This window comes from Saimiri boliviensis, chromosome 1 (assembly GCF_048565385.1).
Source record: "Saimiri boliviensis isolate mSaiBol1 chromosome 1, mSaiBol1.pri, whole genome shotgun sequence".
Lineage (NCBI taxonomy): Eukaryota > Metazoa > Chordata > Mammalia > Primates > Cebidae > Saimiri > Saimiri boliviensis.
This window is the reverse complement of record NC_133449.1, coordinates 188,158,298-188,177,146: the sequence shown is the minus strand read 5'-3', so window position 1 is coordinate 188,177,146 and position 18,849 is coordinate 188,158,298. Positions and strand designations below refer to the sequence as shown.

At 35.7% G+C, this 18,849-nt stretch overlaps 1 long non-coding RNA gene across 1 annotated transcript in view; it reads right to left on the bottom strand.

Moving 5' to 3' along the window:
• LOC141580570 (uncharacterized) overlaps window positions 1-18,849 on the bottom strand; it is a 609,954-nt gene that overhangs the window by 464,288 nt on the left and 126,817 nt on the right. The gene's annotated exons all lie outside the window — the stretch shown is intronic.

Below are 18,849 nucleotides of genomic sequence, written 5' to 3'. Positions count from 1 at the left end.
TGTTGGCACAGAGTTATTTATTAGGGAGTACAGGAAAAATCGAGATAGTAGTCTTATATTTGAAAGATTATCTTCTCTGCCTAGACAGTAATTAATTATATGTAATGGTAAAAATATGACATGAAAAAATAAGAGGACATCTATGAAATAAGAACACAATATAGGGTCAATATTTTTTTTTAAATAAAGTGAACAAGAGAATTTTTCATTAATGATATCTAATGTACTGAGTACACACCTGAGGGCAATGTAAGAAAAAGTCACCGTTTAACTGCTGCCATGAGCAATTTAAAAAAAAAAACAACAACTACTACAAGGGAAGTATTTTCATGGAGATTAAGTTTTCCAGAGACCTATGTGAGATTTTAGCACACCACTCAACCTTTCCTAAAAATCTTCCCAGAATGATGCACCCATGCCAAACTTTTCTATTTAAGCAGCTTCAAAGGATCACAGTAAAACTTGGCCTGTTAACACATTTTAAATCCAGTTTTTGTCAAACTGATTTATGATTTGAATTGGACTTATGTCAATTTGATTTATGTGTCTACTCTTGGCCTCTGCTATGTGTACTGACCATAACCGAGTTGTCACTGAAGAAAGAAGATCCACAGGACAGGGATAATATACCTCCCAGAGGGCCATTAAAGGGAAATAACAGGATAAACCTTGTCCTTTGCTCTCTGTGTCCCATGAGCTCCAAAAAACATACATCTTGCAGTGCCAGGCACAGATTAGGAGCATAGAGCTTTTAAGGTAAGCAAACAAATATATCATGTGCTTTCTGGAAAGGTAACATCACTCATCATTTTCCTTGGAAACAATTTTTAAATAATGACTGAATTGGGAATCTATTTAATACTCATCACCTATTACCATTAAGTGATATAACAATTCTGATCAGCTTGCATTGCTACCCAGAGCCCTTGTGGTTGTCTTAAATTTTCTGATTTAAATACAGACATTTTTTTCTTGTCCCAGGGAGATACCATTATCAAGGTTTGATGGAGAAAAAATGTATGAGACAAGTATTTCACTATCAATAGTCAAATAAAAATATAACAATTCTGATCAGCTTGCATTGCTACCCAGAGCCCTTGTGGTTGTCTTAAATTTTCTGATTTAAATACAGACATTTTTTTCTTGTCCCAGGGAGATACCATTATCAAGGTTTGATGGAGAAAAAATGTATGAGACAAGTATTGCACTATCAATAGTCAAATAAAATTAAGTTCTTAGCCACTGATCTTGAAGATTTGATATTAAATTTACAAGCTTATTATTTTCAGCAGTCTGCCCTTTTAGGAACAATATTGTGATTTTACCATTAACAACTGCTGGCCAAGATAGAGTCCTATTCTTTGCTTGTGATCTGTCATTATCACATATATTATTCAAAATCTTGTTGCCACTGCTAAGCATCATTTTAACTTTTTTTCCTCTTTTTGTTGTTGTTCATTACTATATTTAGCATCCACAAATCCAAAATGAAAAATAAAGTATAGAACATATTGTAGGTGTCTATATAGGATGTCAGTATTTTCTTGAATCATCACCAAACAGTGCAATGACAGGATTCCCAAATTGGTCTGTTGCTTAACTTTGCTTTTCAAAGATCTGCTGAAAACATTACTTCTTTAACAACAACAATGTACTTTCTGTAAATTGCCACTTGTTACTACCCCCTAGGAAACCACCAAAAATTAGCTGGAAAAATACGTTTTGAAAACGTTTGAGACAAAAATTGTTTCTATTGAATATCTGCAGAAAGCAATCTGCTGTGATTGTCAAGGGCTGTGTTGGTGCCAGAAAATGTGTGTGTCTAAGTAGACCTTCAGGTACATGACATTTTACATATTCTATAAATTTAAAGTTGTAACTGTCAACAACTCTCTGGCTACTTTATTCTCTCTGGTTAACAACATTCTATAATAGGGTATCCAGAGAGTTATGAAAGCTTACTCTTTATAGATCTTCAATCAAGAAAACAGCCTCGATCTTGGTAAGTTTATGTGCTGTTCTCTAATTGGAGAAACTGTTTTAAGCCAATCATGAAGTCCTATTTTCTCCCCATAATATTAAGATATCAGATGCCCAAACTGATGGAGGAGAAAGCAGCTAATAGCTCTGAAAGAAAGGAATGATTAAATACAATGTATTGTGACTATTGTATCTAATTTCATGATATATAACTGGTCTCAGGGGACCTCTGGCAAACTGGACTCTTATCAGTTGCCTTTGATATTCTTAAAGAATTAATTTGAAAATCCTTATGCTTCCCCAAATTATCAAATGATACAATAACATTTCAAAAGTACTACTGAATTTGAGTAAGGGACAATAAAACTTGCTTGAAATGCAAACATTAAAAGTAGTCAGAGCTTATTCAAAAACAAGGTGACTCCTTTCCCACATCTAACAACCTCTGAATACAATTCAAATTTATGTCTTGGTAAAACAACAAATTATGATAGGGTTTAGACAACACGTTGAAGCAACACATACCAAAGTTCTGTCTAACTACTCCTCTCATAACCATGGCTTCAAGCACCCTACTGTTCTGTCTCAATAAAATGCCCATCATTTAGAGAGCTGATGGAGGAGAAAGCAGCTAATAGCTCTGAAAGAAAGGAATGATTAAATACAATGTATTGTGACTATTGTATCTAATTTCATGATATATAAAGAAATGTAATGACTTATTTAGCTGTTTCTTCAGGATGTCTTCTTCTGACCTTTTACAGCTTGTTCAGTGCCGTAGGGGAGAGGAAGATAAGAATGCATTTCGAGTTATTCCATTATCTTGCAGTACCACAGGTGGAGCATTCCCTGGTGTCACTACAAAACTTGATTAGCCTGGTTAGGAGGATGCTGTTCCAAAGGAGTGAAAGCGCTCACACTCTGCATGATGCTTTCCTTTCTCATTAAGCCTGACATTTCAGTGCTTTGTTGCAAACAAAAACTCATAATAGCACTGGACTGAAGGAATAAAATTTTGCCCTATACACATAATACGCTGTATAAAAGGAAAGGGAGTGACAGAGTTGTTGATGCATGCTTTGTAGTTAATATCACTTTATGACAGTTGCCAAGCAGCAGCAGCTGTTTAGCCAGTTTCCAGACAACCAGTTTTGGACAGCTGTTTCAATACCGGCTACTCAACCAACATATGCAATGATAATTTAGTGTGGGCTTTCACCAGAAAGCTGAGCATATTTGTTCTATGCTTTATTCCAAATAAACAAATGGCCCACTTTCTCCATAGCCAAAAATGTTGGCTAAATTCCTAAATTTAAATGTTGACTTTTATTTTAAGGAAAACGAGCATCTGTTTTACTCTTAGAAATGGAGAAAGGGAGTTCTGGCAACCGATGGAAAAACATAGCAATGTTCTGTTAGGGGTAAGGTAGCTGTTAGATCCAGCTCAACCGTCATTATGATCTAGAGCTTAGACTTTCTGGAGGTTGAGAAGGGATGGCTGGCATATACATATGTCACTGTATCCTTCTCACACTATATTATACCTCTTTATTTTCTTGATAGAAGTTTAAAATTTAGGTGTGCTTTTAATATTGAAAGCATTTTTTAAAATAAGTTGAATATTACCTTTATTTATACTGTCAAATGTTTGCAAACTTTAAAAAATTTCAACTTTTGTTTTAGATACAGGGGTATATGTGCATATTTGTTACATGGGAGTATTGTGTGATGCTGAGGTTTGGAATACGGGTCCAGTCACCCTGGTAGTGAACATAACACCTCATACATAGTTTTTTAAGCCAACACCCCTTCCTCCACCCTCGAGTCATCCATAGGATCAATGTTTCCATATTTATGTCCATGCATGCTCAATGATTAGCTTCCACTTATAAGTGAGAACATATGGTATTTAGTTTTCTGTCCCTGTATTAATTTGCTTAGGATTATGGCCTCCAGCTCCTGCAAAGGACATGTTATTTCTTTTTATAACTGTATAGTATGCCATGGTGCACATATACCACATTTTCTTTATCCACTTTATCATTGATGGGCACCTAGGTTGACTCCATATCTTTGCTATTGTGAATAGTGCAACAGTGAATGTATGAGTACATGTGTCTTTTTGGTAGAATGATTTAGTTTTTTGGGGGATATATAGCCAGGAATGGGATAGCTGAATCCAATGGTAGCTCTGTATCAGCTCTCTGAAAAATCTCTAGAATGTTTTCCACAGTGACTGCACTAATTTAAATTTCCACCAACAATGTATAAGTTTTTCCTGTTCTCCACAGCCTCTCCAGCACTTGTTATTTTTTTACTTTTTAATAATGGCCATTCTGATTGGTATAAGGTGGTATCTCATCATGGTTTTGATTTGCATTACCCTGATAATTAGTGATGCTTAGCATTTTTTCACATTTGTTGGACACTTGTATATCTTTATTAATTTTTTCACATATTAATGGGGTACAGGTGGTATTTTATTACATGAGTAAGTTCTTTAGTGGTGATTTTAGAGATGTTGGTGCAACTATCACCCAAGCACTATATACAATACCCTATTTGGAGCCTTTTATCCCTCAACCCCTCCCACCCTTCCATCCAAGTCCTTAACGTCCATTGTATCATTCATATGCATTTGCATCCTCAGAACTTAGCTCCCACACATCAGTGAGAACATACGATGTTTGGTTTTCCACTCCTGAGTTACTTCATTTAGAATAATAGTCTCCAATTTCATCCAGGTGGCTGAGAATGCTGTTAATTTATTCCTTTTTATGGATGAGTAGCATTCCATCATTTCTATATATATATATGTGTGGGTATATATGTGTGTGTGTATATATATGTGTGTGTGTGTGTATATATATATATATATACTGTCTCTTTATTGACTTGTTGATTGATGGGCATTTGGGTTGGTTCCACAATTTTGCACTTGCAAATTGTACTGCCATAAACATGTGTGTGGAAGTATCTTTTCTGTATAATGACTTTTTCCCCTCTGGGTAGATACTCAGGAGTAGGATTTCTGAATCAAATGCTAGTTTACTTTTAGTTCTTTAAGGAATCTCCACACTGTTTTCCACAGTGGCTGTACTAGTTTACATTCTGACCATCAGTGCAGAAGTGTTCCCTGGTCACTGCATCCATGTCAACATCTACTATTTTTTTATTTTTTATTTTTTGATTATGGCTATTCTTGCAGCAGTAAGATGGTATCACATTGTGGTTTTTGACTTGCATTTCCCTGATCGTTAGTGATGTTGAGCATTTTTTATATGGTTGTTGACCACTTGTATATCTTCTTCTGAGAATTGTCTATTCATGTTCTTAGCCCACTTTTAGATGGGATATTTTTTTTCTGGATGATTTGAGTTTCTTGTATATTCTGGATATTAGTCCTTTGTCAGATGTATGGATTATGAAGATTTTCTCCCACTCTGTGGGTTGTCCGTTTACTCTGCTGACTGTTCCTTTTGCTGTGCAAAAGCTTGTTAGTTTAATTAGGTTCAAGCTATTTATCTCTGTTTTTATTGCACTTGTTTTTGGCTTCTTGGTCATGAAATCCTTGCCTAAGCCCATGTCTAGAAGGATTTTTCTAGTGTCATCTTCTAAAATTTTTGTAGTTTCAGGTCTTAGATTTAAGAATTTAAATCATCTTGAGATCACCTATTGAAACTGTTGTCTCAACTTCTTGCCATTTTGTATACTACTGAAATATACTTAAAAGTATTACAAATGTTTGATGTCCTCTATAATGTTTTTGGAGGCAGCATGGTCTTATGTAAAATACTCCTTTATCTACAGTCTAGGCCTTTAGTAGAACATACGCTATTTTTTTATTTATCCATAGAAATGAGATGAAGGGGTCCACTGAGGCAAGTTATGAGGGCCAGAAAAATCCTGTTTAGTATATAAACAACACGTGCAATACTATGCTATAAATAGCTGAAATTAATTTTAAACACAGGGATATCAAAAAATGATATAGACCAATGGTCAGAATAGTCTAAAATAAATGGATTTAATCTTATCATTTTATAATTTCTATTTCTAAATTTCTCACCCTTTCCACCCTGAATTTCAGGTGAAAATTTATGCCTGAAATTTCAAAATCAAATATACTCTATGAAATATAAAACTTTCCTACTCTTTTAAAACATATGATTTATTCCTAAAAATATCAGTAACCTGTAATATAAACAAATTCACAAGCTCTGTAGATCTGCATTACTCAATTCATGCTGTCTTTAGTAAGAAAGCATATAAAAATTACATTTATGAAAAATGACGTGGTTAATAATTTAAATACTAGTTAATAAATTAACAAATATGTTATATCAGTTACTTATCACTGCATCATAAGATTAGCAGCTGAAAACAGCAAACCTTTATTATCCCCCAGTGTCTGTGGACCAGAATTCCAGCTGTAGCTTATTTTGGTGCCTGTAGCTCAGAGTCTTTCATGAAATGGGAATCAAGCTGTTACCTGAAGCTATGTTCCTCTGAGACTGGACAAGAGAGCAAGAAAGAGCAAGAGAACACCCCAAATGGAAGCCATCATCTTTTTTCACCTACTGTTGTATGTGACATTCCATAATGTTTGCCATATTCTGTTCATTAACATGTCAGTAACTCCAGTTCACAAGGGAAAAGAATTACGTAAGGGTGTGAATATCAGGAGGTAAACATCTGGGGTGAAGGTGGAGGCTTATTATATTGACATTCTTTTAGAAACATATCTTTTAGGTGGTAGTTATGCTTAATCAGTATTCATTTCCTGTATGTGATACTTAATTCAAATGTTCTGTATCAACATATCTGGCTAATTCAGTTGTTTGCACCTATTGAACTAAAGGCTTCAATAAGCACATTTAAATATAATGTCTTCTTCCACATAAAGTAAGATATAGCTTACTTCATATAGAAAAATTGGATTTTTTGACATTGTTAGAAAACAATTTGTACTTTCTACATTATTTAAAATCACCTTCACACATAATTTCTAAACATCAAGTAATTGTTAAATGCCATTATTTGAAAATAAAATTATAAAATCTTCTAGTACAATATTAATAAACTCAAGTTTAGCCCACAAATCAAATCTGAAAATGACTTCTACCCTTCTGCCAAGAGTGTTTTTCTGGTTCAGCAGAAGGGGGTTAAAACATTGGATGGAAACAAAATGTAAGAACCAAAATGTAAAAGACTTAGTAAACTTTATTTAGTTTATAACTATCATTTTCTCAGATTTTTATAGTTAAGAGAAAAACAGCATTGATCAAAACATGTGTAACATCCACACCTTCCTTTTAACTATAGATGCTGCAGATATAGCTGCCATTCATTCATTTCCCAAAGTAAAAAAAAAAAAAAAAAAAAAAAAATTAAGTCTCACTCTAATTTATATCATTCTTATGTAAGCATTATCAAGGATTAAATTTAAATTTCAATAATTAGTCACATTTGCCCCTTCCAGCTTTCTAAAGGATTTTTTTCATACATTCTGTATTAGACTATTGCATTTTTGGCTCTCTTTCTTAAGACAGAAATCCTATAACTATCAGAATCATATTAAATCTCTACAATTTTTTTTTTAATAAGGAGGAGTCGGATTAATCCTGTGAACTGTGGGTATTGCAGATAATGTCATAGTTAGAGGACTAAATCTTTTCTGAGTATCTTTCTCCCGAATCTGGTTCTTAACTGTGGTTGGTCCTAAATTGAAAGTGTTGGATGTGACAAAAGACAGATACAAATGATCACACATATCTGCAAAAATCACACCTCACAGCACTAAAGATGTCTCAAGGCCTTTCAGAATACCCTGTGTCAAAATGATTCATCACTTTCAAGACTGCCACTTCAAAATATTTCTAGCAATCACATAAGGAACATGCTGAGAGTGCTGTAAATTAGATAGTTTTAAACATATAGAAGTGACTTTATTTTCTTAACTACTTTCATTAAATTAGAAGATATTCCAAATTTAGAGGTTCTTCATAAATGCCAATACACAAACACACACACATATATTACACATTTAAGCTCAGTCATGCTGTGAAGATTAAAATAGTTTTTCATCTCAAGCAATGCTGAAATATACTTTTGTCAAAGCATAAAAAGCACTTGTATAAATGTATAAGCATCAAACTGAAGATTTACAAGTTAAACAATTTAAAAGGGAAAAAATGAGTGCTAAGAATTAAGTTTCACTTAAAAATTAAAGCTTGTTCCATAGACCAAAAAATACTTAATTACTAGTAAACAAACATAAATTTCTCTTTTAATTCCTCCAAGAAAATAGCTTTTTCAACCATTATGTGAATTCATCAGCTCTAAATATGAAAACAATGGTTGGTCTTTCCTCTACAGATGCTAAATGTGAAAACAGTCTTATTTAAGACCTTTATGAACACAGAAGTCAATTAGCCCTGACAATGAGATCTGAGTTTGAAAGAATATTGTATTTATAAGGATGCTTGCAGGTCATAAAGTACCTTTGTGCAAATTAAAATATAGCAACCCCTTTAGGCTCAGATTGTCACATGAACAGCATTGTGAATTATGGGCTTCCTTTTATTTAATGGACACAGACTAAACAGGAAGCACAGGCAGGATTTTGGCCTCATATAGACCCCTCCATTGTTCTCATTTCTACAAAGAGCACAAAGCGCACAGCCATAGATGGCAGTCCTGCTTTCAGGTGGCAGGACTCTGAACGATTGGGGAGAAACACAGGTCACCAAGCAAACATGCCAGTAAAATGCTATTATAGTAGGTAGTTAGTCAGGCATAAGCAGGGCATGAGAGGGCTCCCTCTGACCCAAATACACACCAGGAATGTCAGGTGACCATCAGATGATGGTCAGCCGTTGTCAAACTGTCTCTAAAATAGTAATTGGTCACAGTTGGCACCAGGGAAAGGTTGTCTCTGGGTAGATGGAAATACCTGAAACTGGTGATCAGCAGCTTCCTGGTAAGATCTCAGGAGTTAGACGAGTAGGCTCAAGCGACACATTAAGAGGCACAATGGCAGAGTCTGACTGATATATGATCTTCAGGGACATTTGACTGGTAAGGGAAGAATGTCTCAAATGAGCATGTGTACAATTTCAACACTACACACTCACCTCCCAAGTGCTAGCAAGCCACTGCACATGTGGACAGCCCACTCGAAGGGAGGACTCAGGGAAGAAGGGATGCAAGATCTCAGAAGTATGCCATATAAAACCCCAAGTCAAGGTCAAGCAAGGCACTTCATCTCTCACGTCACTGCTTGGCCATCTTCCTTTCATCCCTGCTCTAAAGTTTTTTAAATAAACTTTCAATCCTGCTCTAAAACTTGCCTCAGTATCTCCTTCTGCCTTATGCCACTCACTCGAATTCTTCTGAGGAGTCAAGAATTGAGATTGCCACAGACCCATATAGATTTACTGCCAGTAACAATGCAACCTTAATATAGTTTCAATGTTTGTCACCTTTAAAACTCTGGTTGAAATTTACTTGCCATTGTGACAGTATTGGGAGATGGGACCAGTAAGAAGTGTTTAGATCATGAGGGCTCTGCCTTCATGAATGGACTAATGCTGTTATCATGGGAGTGGATTTGGCCACTCTTGCTCACATTCTCTCTCCCTCTCCCTTTTCCCTTCTGCCACATAATTCCTTCTGCCATGCTACGATGAAGAAGTCTCTTTCACCAGTTGCTGGCACCCTGGTATTGAAATTCCCAGCCTCCAGAACTCTAAGTCAGTACACTTCTGTTTATTATAAATGACCTAGTCTGTGGTATTCTGCTGTAGCAGAACAAAACAGACTAAGACAAAGCTTTACAATTCAAATAGTTAACCTGGGAGTCTAAGAGGTTTCAAATAGAATCCAAAGATCAAGGAAAATAGTGCAGAGAATCCCAAAGCCAAAAAAAAAAAAAAAGAATAACTTTGAATTTCACAACAGCGATATTCTGGCAATCTTTGTAATTGGTTTTTTTCCCTGGGAACTAGTTTTTCTGCTAGACAAAGCAAGAGAATTAGAACACTTTTATACCATATTTTATAACATACTTTATAACATGCTTGATCCAGCTATCTATTCTCTAGATTGGATTACAAATATGATTACAAATGTGCTACGGACAGGGATCTTAAACTGTGAATGTCACGTACCTCATGGGTACTTAATAATGCAAAGTAATACAATCTCACTTTATACAGAGGGAAAAAGAGAAAATGGGATTTTAAAAAATTTGTTGGGTAAAAATGGCTAATTTCTACATTTATTGAAACAGTCATTGGGTGATAAGGGATAATCTCAAAAGTATTCTGTATACACTATCCTGAAGTATCTCCACATGTCATTTACTTTAGTGTTTTTCCAGTAGACATGCATGATTGCAGGTCATTAATTTGATGAGTGAGAAGTGTGGTGACATCATTTTTCTACATCATGAAGAAATAGTCACAATTTAGCTTTGGGCTTATAATCAAATGAAGCACAAAACTGACTCATTAAAATTCATTGCAGATTTTTGGATAGAAATTTATTCATGCTCAAAGGCAATAAGAAATAATTTTGAAGGTTTTTGAACTGAAATTTGTATTACTTTTACCTCAGGAGAAAAATAAAATAAAAGTAAAACCTGTATACTCCTTACTATATTATAATTCATATCTAGGTGGCCCAAATTAATAAAATGGTTGACAGAAAATATAACTGATAGTGATATAAAATATGAATAACATTGTTAAATGCGTTTGAATATAGAAACCACTGCAATATCTATGACAATACAACAGCCCCAGATTCTAGTTAGCGCAAATCCCCACTTCCCTTCCAGCAAGCACACTTGTTCATAATTTTTTGAACAACTTATTCTATTTAATTCTCTACTAACATTTCCTTACCTACATTACCATCTCAATTTGCCTCTTGGTCTCTACATATTATTTATCATCCCCATGTGTCTCCCTGGGCCGCAAATTCCACTACTCTCAGACAGATGAGTAGCCCAAAGTCATTAGCTTGTGTTGAGATTTATTTCTCCCATCTATGATGATCTAGCCTCTTCAAAAGTCTTATTTTATTTAAATACTGAAAAAGAAGTAAAACAGCTCTTACTTACACTATTTTAAAATGTATAAAACATTAATGTATAAAAAAATTAAAGTCATATTTCCTTTCTCCAATCCATCCAATTGTGATGGTCAGAGGTTACCATGATTAATAGCTTGGTGCCAATTCTTTTCTGACATTTTATTGTTTTTATTCATTTGTTTTTTTCTTTCTCTCTCTCTCTCTCGTGTGTGTGTGTCTGTGTGTGTACATATTTACATATTTACCTTTTCCTTCCCTCCAAATATAGAATCACATATACAGGCACACATTGCTTTTCCTATTGAGAATATCTTATTAATATCTCCCCATGTTAACACAAAGAGTACTACTTGTTTTATTAAAGGGCTGAGTGATATTCCATGGTATGACTCTTCAGTAATCTCTTAATGTTCCATTGATAGTCTACATTCAGTTTTTAATTTTTATATGCCACACTGCAATGAAGTCAACATACATCATTATACACTCTTTCCTTTGTCAATAAAGGATATTAAATCAATATACACTTTTGCCTTTTTCACAATATGGTAAATTTCTCAAAATGGAATGACTAAATTATAGGATTTTGTATGAGATTCCTGAGAACAGGATTAGTGCCTTTTCTTTCCTTCTAGATTCCCGCATGATTCATATAATATTCTAAGATATGGTAGTCACTAAATGGGGTTAGCAGACTAGTTGAGTGGTTGACCATTCTAAATATAGAACTGATATTTGTAAGCATTCTGAATAAAACTGATTGGCCCTTCCATGTTTTCCCACAGCAATAGAGCACTGCCATGTTGTTCAACATCTAAAATACTTCTCCCATTTTGATTAAAAACTGAATTATCAAAACATTTTTCTACTCACTCAACTTGTATAAAATGGAAGTTAAACGTGTGCACAGTCTCTGCAATTTGTAAAGAGTAAAAATGGGTAAACTGATTCCTGCTGTGCAGTGTTTGTGAAGGTTCAATGAAAGAATGTTCTTAGTAAGCCTTGTATAGTATTTTCCATATACAAGCACTCGGTGGCTATGATCTTTCTTCGTTACAATCACTGGAGAAAGCCTAGAGCTTATGTTTAAATGCTACATTACTATATCCTGTTTTAAGTTATAGAAATTGTTCAAAGTAGGGGAATTAAGTTATAATTATTAAAAAGATTATTAAATTATTAAATTATTATTATTAAATTATTTAAAAGATTTATTTATTAAAAAGATTTATTAAATTGTTAAAAAGATTATTAATAATTATTAAATTATTAAAAATATTTTAGTGACATAAAATCTGCAGTGTCTCGGGGCCTTTAACAAAAATAAAAACACTTTTAAAGATATTTACTTGTTAGCCAATATTAAAGAATTAAGAAATAAGCAGACAATATTATAAAAAATATACTTACAGTCGTCAATCATTCTTGGTTTTCCTATGCCCAATCCATGAACTGAAAGTACTGTTTTATGTAGCTTGAGCAAGAGCGGTAAACCACATCTTTGATGGAAGTAGCATACCTGCAAGTGTTCTAGCACCTAAAATTGCTACTCCTGGCATACATTAAAGCCAGCACATGTATGTTTCATGAACTTTATCATTTCCTAAGATTTCAATCTGCAGCATATTACAGTAAGCAAGGACATACACACTATTAAATTCTTTAGAGCTAGAAAGCAGACTTAAACCTCTGGCCCAATTTCAAACCCATTATCTTCTAAAGTACAATGTATACATTGTCCATATTAGACCAAGCACCACAGAAGTTTTGTCTACACTTTTCCTGTTTCAAATGTAAGTCTAATCTTTCACCTTCAAGTTTCTGATGCTATTTTTTCTGCATACAGTCATCACCCTCCAACCTTTTTTAAGACTAGAGTCAAATCCTACCTTCTTTACAAGGTATTAATCCTTCTCCTGTACTTGGTTGGTGATATTAACATAGCTGACTTTCTATGGCTATCTATGACTAAATGTGTCTCTATCACTTCGCCATGAGTCCAGAGAGGCCATTCAATCCAAGTTACTGTTACTCATTCACAGTATCATTTGATACTTATCCTTCTAGAACCCGGTTCTAAAGACGTATTTTTTTAATTGAATTGAGCTGAATTGAAGATAACTGCTTATTTAATCTTTAAGTATATAAGGCTCAAAATATATGGTCACTGGTCTCTACTAGCAATAGAAATATAGAGAAATAAGCCATTAAATAAACTATATCTAAATTATTAAACAAACTATTACTCTCCTCAAATTTGTTCCTAAAGCATAATTTGAAACTAAGAAAGTTTGAGGACTGGAGAGAAGTTGAGTACATAATTATATTCATTAAAAGTATTATTGAATCCTTTGTGTCAAGGACCATACTAAATGCTAAATACACAGGAGTGAGAAAACGGACATTACCAAACACTAGAATCTCTTAATTTAGTGGAGTAAAAAAGTAAATAGATAATTATAACCCAGTATTATGACAGAGTAAGTAGAAGGAGTTGAGATGCCCTATAGGGAAATGAAGTCATCTAAGAACTAAGAAATTATCAAGAGAATGCTGGAAATTAGCCAGCAGACAAAGCTACAGAAGGAGAAAGCATGAGTGGACACAGTTGCCCAACTATAGAAAAGCGCGGGCAGCATAGGAGCTTTCAGAGGATAACGCCACTCTAACTTTTTTATTCCCTGCAGCAACTACCTCTGGAGTTCAACTAAACGTTTAAACTTACAACACTAGCACATGCCACTAAGAAAGACACAAAACAGGAACTGCAGCTTACTGGCAGCACAGTACCAAACATTCCTCATCAACGCGGACACCTGCAGTATTTCATACAGCAATCCACATAGCTCTCCAGAAGTGATTTCCTCCCCTATGTAGCAACTCAAATGCCAAGAGACAGGATCCACATAAAATAAATACAGATGATTTCCTAGATGGAAAGCCTCATAGCTGACAAGAGCTACTCTCTTATAACAATTCCATAGTTTACAATAACCACATGAAGAATAGACCTAAGAATAAGAGTTACACACTCAGGAAAGCCCAATATTACTTTGCCAACCAAGGGTAATGTTTCCATAAGCAAGATTGTTTAGAAATAGACTCCACATTTTAACAGAGCCAGGCAGTTAACTGGTGGTCATAATTTCACATAGAAGGGGAAAGAGCTTTGTAATCCTCTGACCACACTCCTTCTGTGATTAGTTCTGGATGGCACAGTGATCCAGGTAGTGAAAACAGCATATAGAAGCCTGTGGGAAAGGAACAAATGGTATTTAAGGTGTCTAAAAGAAAGTTCATAATGACTTGAACATATTCTGGTTGGAGGAGAGTAACAGATGCTGGAGCAAAAGAATAGCCACAAGGCAGCAACAGAGTATATATTTTGCAGGACTATAGTAACCGCCACAAGGTTTAAAGAATGGGAATAATTTAATTTTTGCTTCCCCAGGGACTGATATGAATTCACTGCAACTAAGAATTCACTACCTTGTGGCTTCCTGTTAGATTCAATCTAAGAAGAGATCCAAGGGAAGAAAGAGGCCAGAGTATTCATTCTCCGAAATTCTTTCCTCCAAGGTTTCCTAAGGTGCTGTCTGCTCCTTGACCAGGTGCCCTTACTCCTTCTCTATATGATTGTCTCTGAATAGCTCACTCTCACCTGGGTTCTGATAACACCTCCCCTTGAGACTAACTCCAGGCCACTCAACTACGTTTTCTGACCTCCCTTCACATACATTTGTATACAATCCTTTTATAAAGCCATTCTAGAATTCTAATTGACATGCTCCATCTATTTTCTACGGGATCCTGTGCTGATCACAGTAGGACCTTAGGCCAGGCAACAAGTGAGTAGATGTTAGTACTCTGCCCGAGAACCTCTGTTTTTATTTGTATGCCATTCTCCCACTTCTCTGCATGCTACTTCTAACAAGAGAAGTTATAACTCAGGAAATCAGTCCTCACACTACTGGAACTGCTTTGATAGGACATGAAAGCCAGAACAGAACATGGGTGTTTATATCTCTCCAGAGTGGTCCTGAGACGACGAGTGGCTGGTGCAAGAATATAAAAGCCCAGTTCCGTTGCTCCATCTTAGGACAATTTCTGAGCTCCTGACTTTCTATCTTCCGTATTTTCCCTGTGGGGTCAACTGATACTATCCTGCATACAGGATTCGGTACAAAATAAAGATATGTGGCTACTTCTTCAAAAAGCAGGAACAAAGTGCTGTTAGAGGTTCTAAAATATATGTTTTCTTTTCTTCTACGAACTCTTTTGTAATGATGTTTTTATTTGCTATTTTATGTCATTCTAAGTTTTTAAAAAAACTTAAAATTTTAAATCATAAGCCTGTATTGCACCATTTGTCTTTAGATTGTGCAATGCCTGTTTTAATACCAATATAAAAGCAATTAACTCATATGCAAAATCTCTAATTACAGAATTTGTATTTTGCAGATTGTACATGCACATGTATTTCATTGTTACCAAAACAGTGCATACACTACAAAACGTAACAGAAGTGTTTTCCTTTCATTTATTGATAAGCTCACATTCTATCAACACTAACTTTGGCTTACTGAGAAGGAAGGAGTAAAAAGAAAATGAACTATGGGCTGCTTGGCATAAGTAGTCACTAACACAGGGAGGTAACACTAGTAAGAATAATGTTTCCTTGGTTGTGTGTCTTAGAATGCCATTGACTTCTTTCTGCTGTCTCAGTTAAGTACTGTTTCGAAGGGAAAGCACAGCTTCTGGGAGCTGTTGGCACCCTGATGTACTCAGTCATAGACAACCCACCCCTGTAAAAGCTACATATGAATGGGGAGGCAAGAAATGGCAAATACATAAATTATACTTCTCTCCTCTGCTCATTTGCATGCTCCATTGTTCCATCAAACTAATCACATACAAATGCAAAGATAGTTTAAGAATTTCATGACATAGCAGAACATTAAACCAAGTACTTTTCTGAGTGAAGGTCCCTGTGCAATTGCACAGGTTGCACATCCAAGTCATCTTTATATTCATTGAATTTTGCTGAAATCAGTCCCTTTTATTATTTCCTCCTTTCCTACTTCCTCTAGCTCCTTATTGATTTCCCCTGGCAGTACTTCCTTAATAAGTAACTTGTGAATGAGTCTTTTTGTCAAGGTCTGCTTACCAATTTAACCTAAAACAGTTTTTACTGAAAGTGTTCCTGAGAAGCAAATTTAAGATGAAATTCAGGAGCTGGATCACATGTTGAGCAAATAATAAAATACCATCTCTCCCTTCCACCATACTGAAGCTGAATGGAGTGTAATAGCTTCTAGAATTCTGTGGCATTGAATTTACTAGAATGTTCACCTATGTAATTGGAACAGACAGACACAAAGAGATGCCCTGGCTTGGGCAGCATCTGTCTTGATTTAGTGCTATCGTGAAAATGTGTAATTGATTGCTTTTAACTAGGTGAAACTAATGTCTTAAAAAAGAAAATGACAGGCTCTGTTACTTATCAGCTTAATGTTATGAAAATCAGAAATATCCCCATGGTGGAATTTAAAGGGACCCTCATGTCCTAGAGCAGGATTCAGCAGACTCCAGACCTTAGGCCAGATCTGATCCCCTATTGTTTTTATAAATGCTAAGTGGAATAAGTCAGTCACAGAAAAACATTGCATGATCTTAGTTATATGTGAAATCTAAGAGAAAAATGGTAAAATATGCAGGTGTAGAAAATAAAACAGTGGTTACCAGGGGTGGGGGGATGAGGGGAAAGATGGGGAGATGCAGTTCAAAGGATGCAAAGTAGATGTGTAGGATGAACAAGTCTAGAGATCTGATACACGACGTGAGGGCTACACTTAATACAATTATATTGCAGTAGGGATTTTTGTTAAGTAGATTTTAGCTGCTTTGGTCACAATAATACTGTGTGAGATCACAGACATTTTAATATGTTAATCTTCACTATAGTGACCATATTACTCTTTATATGTATCCCATCACACCATGTTGTAAATCTCAAGTATATACAAATACAATTTATTAAACAAATTACACATTATTATTATTAGCACACACCATACTTATTCATTTACTATGGCTGCATTCATATAATGGCAGAGTTTAATAGTCTCAACAGAGACTGTATGGCCTGCAAAGCCTAACATATTTATTGTCTGGCCGTGTACTGAAGAAATTTGCAAATCCCTGTCCTGGAGTCTGAGAGCAGCCTTGAGCAGAAGAAAAGACACAAGACTTTACTAGCCTGTTCTCACATTGCTAATGAAGACATAACGGAGACCGGGCAATTTAAAAAAGAAAGAGGTTTCATTGACTCACAGTTCCACGTGGCTGGGGAGGCTCAAAATCATGGCAGAAGGCAAAGGAGGAACAAAGTCACATCTTACATGGCGGCAAGAAGAGAGCTTGCGCGGGGGAGCTCTCATTTATAAAACCACAAAATCCTGTGAGATTTACTCACTACCACGAGAACACTATGAGGGAAACCACCCCCATGATTCAAGATTCAATTATCTCCACCTGGCCTTGCTCTTGACATGTGGAGACTGTTACAATTCAACATGAGATTTGGATGGGGACACAGCCAAACCATATCAGGACTTGATTGTAAAAGCAGGAGAATTTCACTGAAGGCTGAATTCATTGCCTCCACCAAAATTATGGCTCTGATAGAGAAAGACTGAAACTTGGAATAGAGACATCTGTGTAAAATGAATTTAAGTTCATTCAACTGCCTGATTTTCTTATTGGCTTATTATTGAACCATATTGACTTGCAGAAGTGATCCACTGCTTCTTGCTGGAAGGAAGAAACAAGCCCATCTCCACCTCTTCCAGAGACTAGGCAGAGGCATCAACGAGTCTGGTGCCCAGTGGGACAATGCTTTTCCCCAAAATTGATCCACATCTCCCCTGCAGGCCCCTTGGATTAGTTTCCTATGGTTGTCATAATAAACTATCATAAACTAGGGGGCTTACATCAACAGACATTTATTCATTTACAATGTTGAATGCTAGAAATCCAAAATCAATGTATCTATTGACAGTACCATCCTCCTTCCAAAGACACAAAGGAAGAATTCTTCCTTGCCTATTCTAGCTTCTGATTGTTACTGGCAATCCTTGGTGTTCCTTAGCTTGAAGATTCATTGCTCTAATTTCTGCCCCTGACTTCACATGGCCTTCTCCCCTCTGTGTCTATGTGTCTGTCTAAATTTCCCTCTTCTTATAAGGATATCAGTCATTCAATTAGTATACACCCTAAACCAGTAATCTCATTTTAACTTGATTACATCTGCAAAGATTGTCATTTTCAAATAAGGTTACATTCACACGTTCTGGATCGATATGAAGTTTGGGGGAATATTATTCCACCCAGAACACTCTGACATCAATAATTGGGCATCAATCATTAAGGATGGCCCAACAGAGAAATACTGATGCTGACCCTGCTATGAAATGGAAGGTTTATACTTAGAGGGAGCTACAAATCTGGTTAATATACAATGGCATCAACTGAGACAGAATGCTTGGGAGTGGATCTTGAAAATGTAAACTGTGGCAGAATGGGGAGGAGCTGGAATATAAAATTGTATAAGAGCAAGAATTGGCCAGTCATGGTGGTTCATGCCTGTAATCCCAGCACTTTGGGAGGCTGAGGTGGGCAGATTGCTTGAGGCCAGGAATTCCAGACCAGTCTGACCTGCACAGCAAACCCCCTTCTCTACTAAAAACACAAAAAATTAGCCAGTTGTGG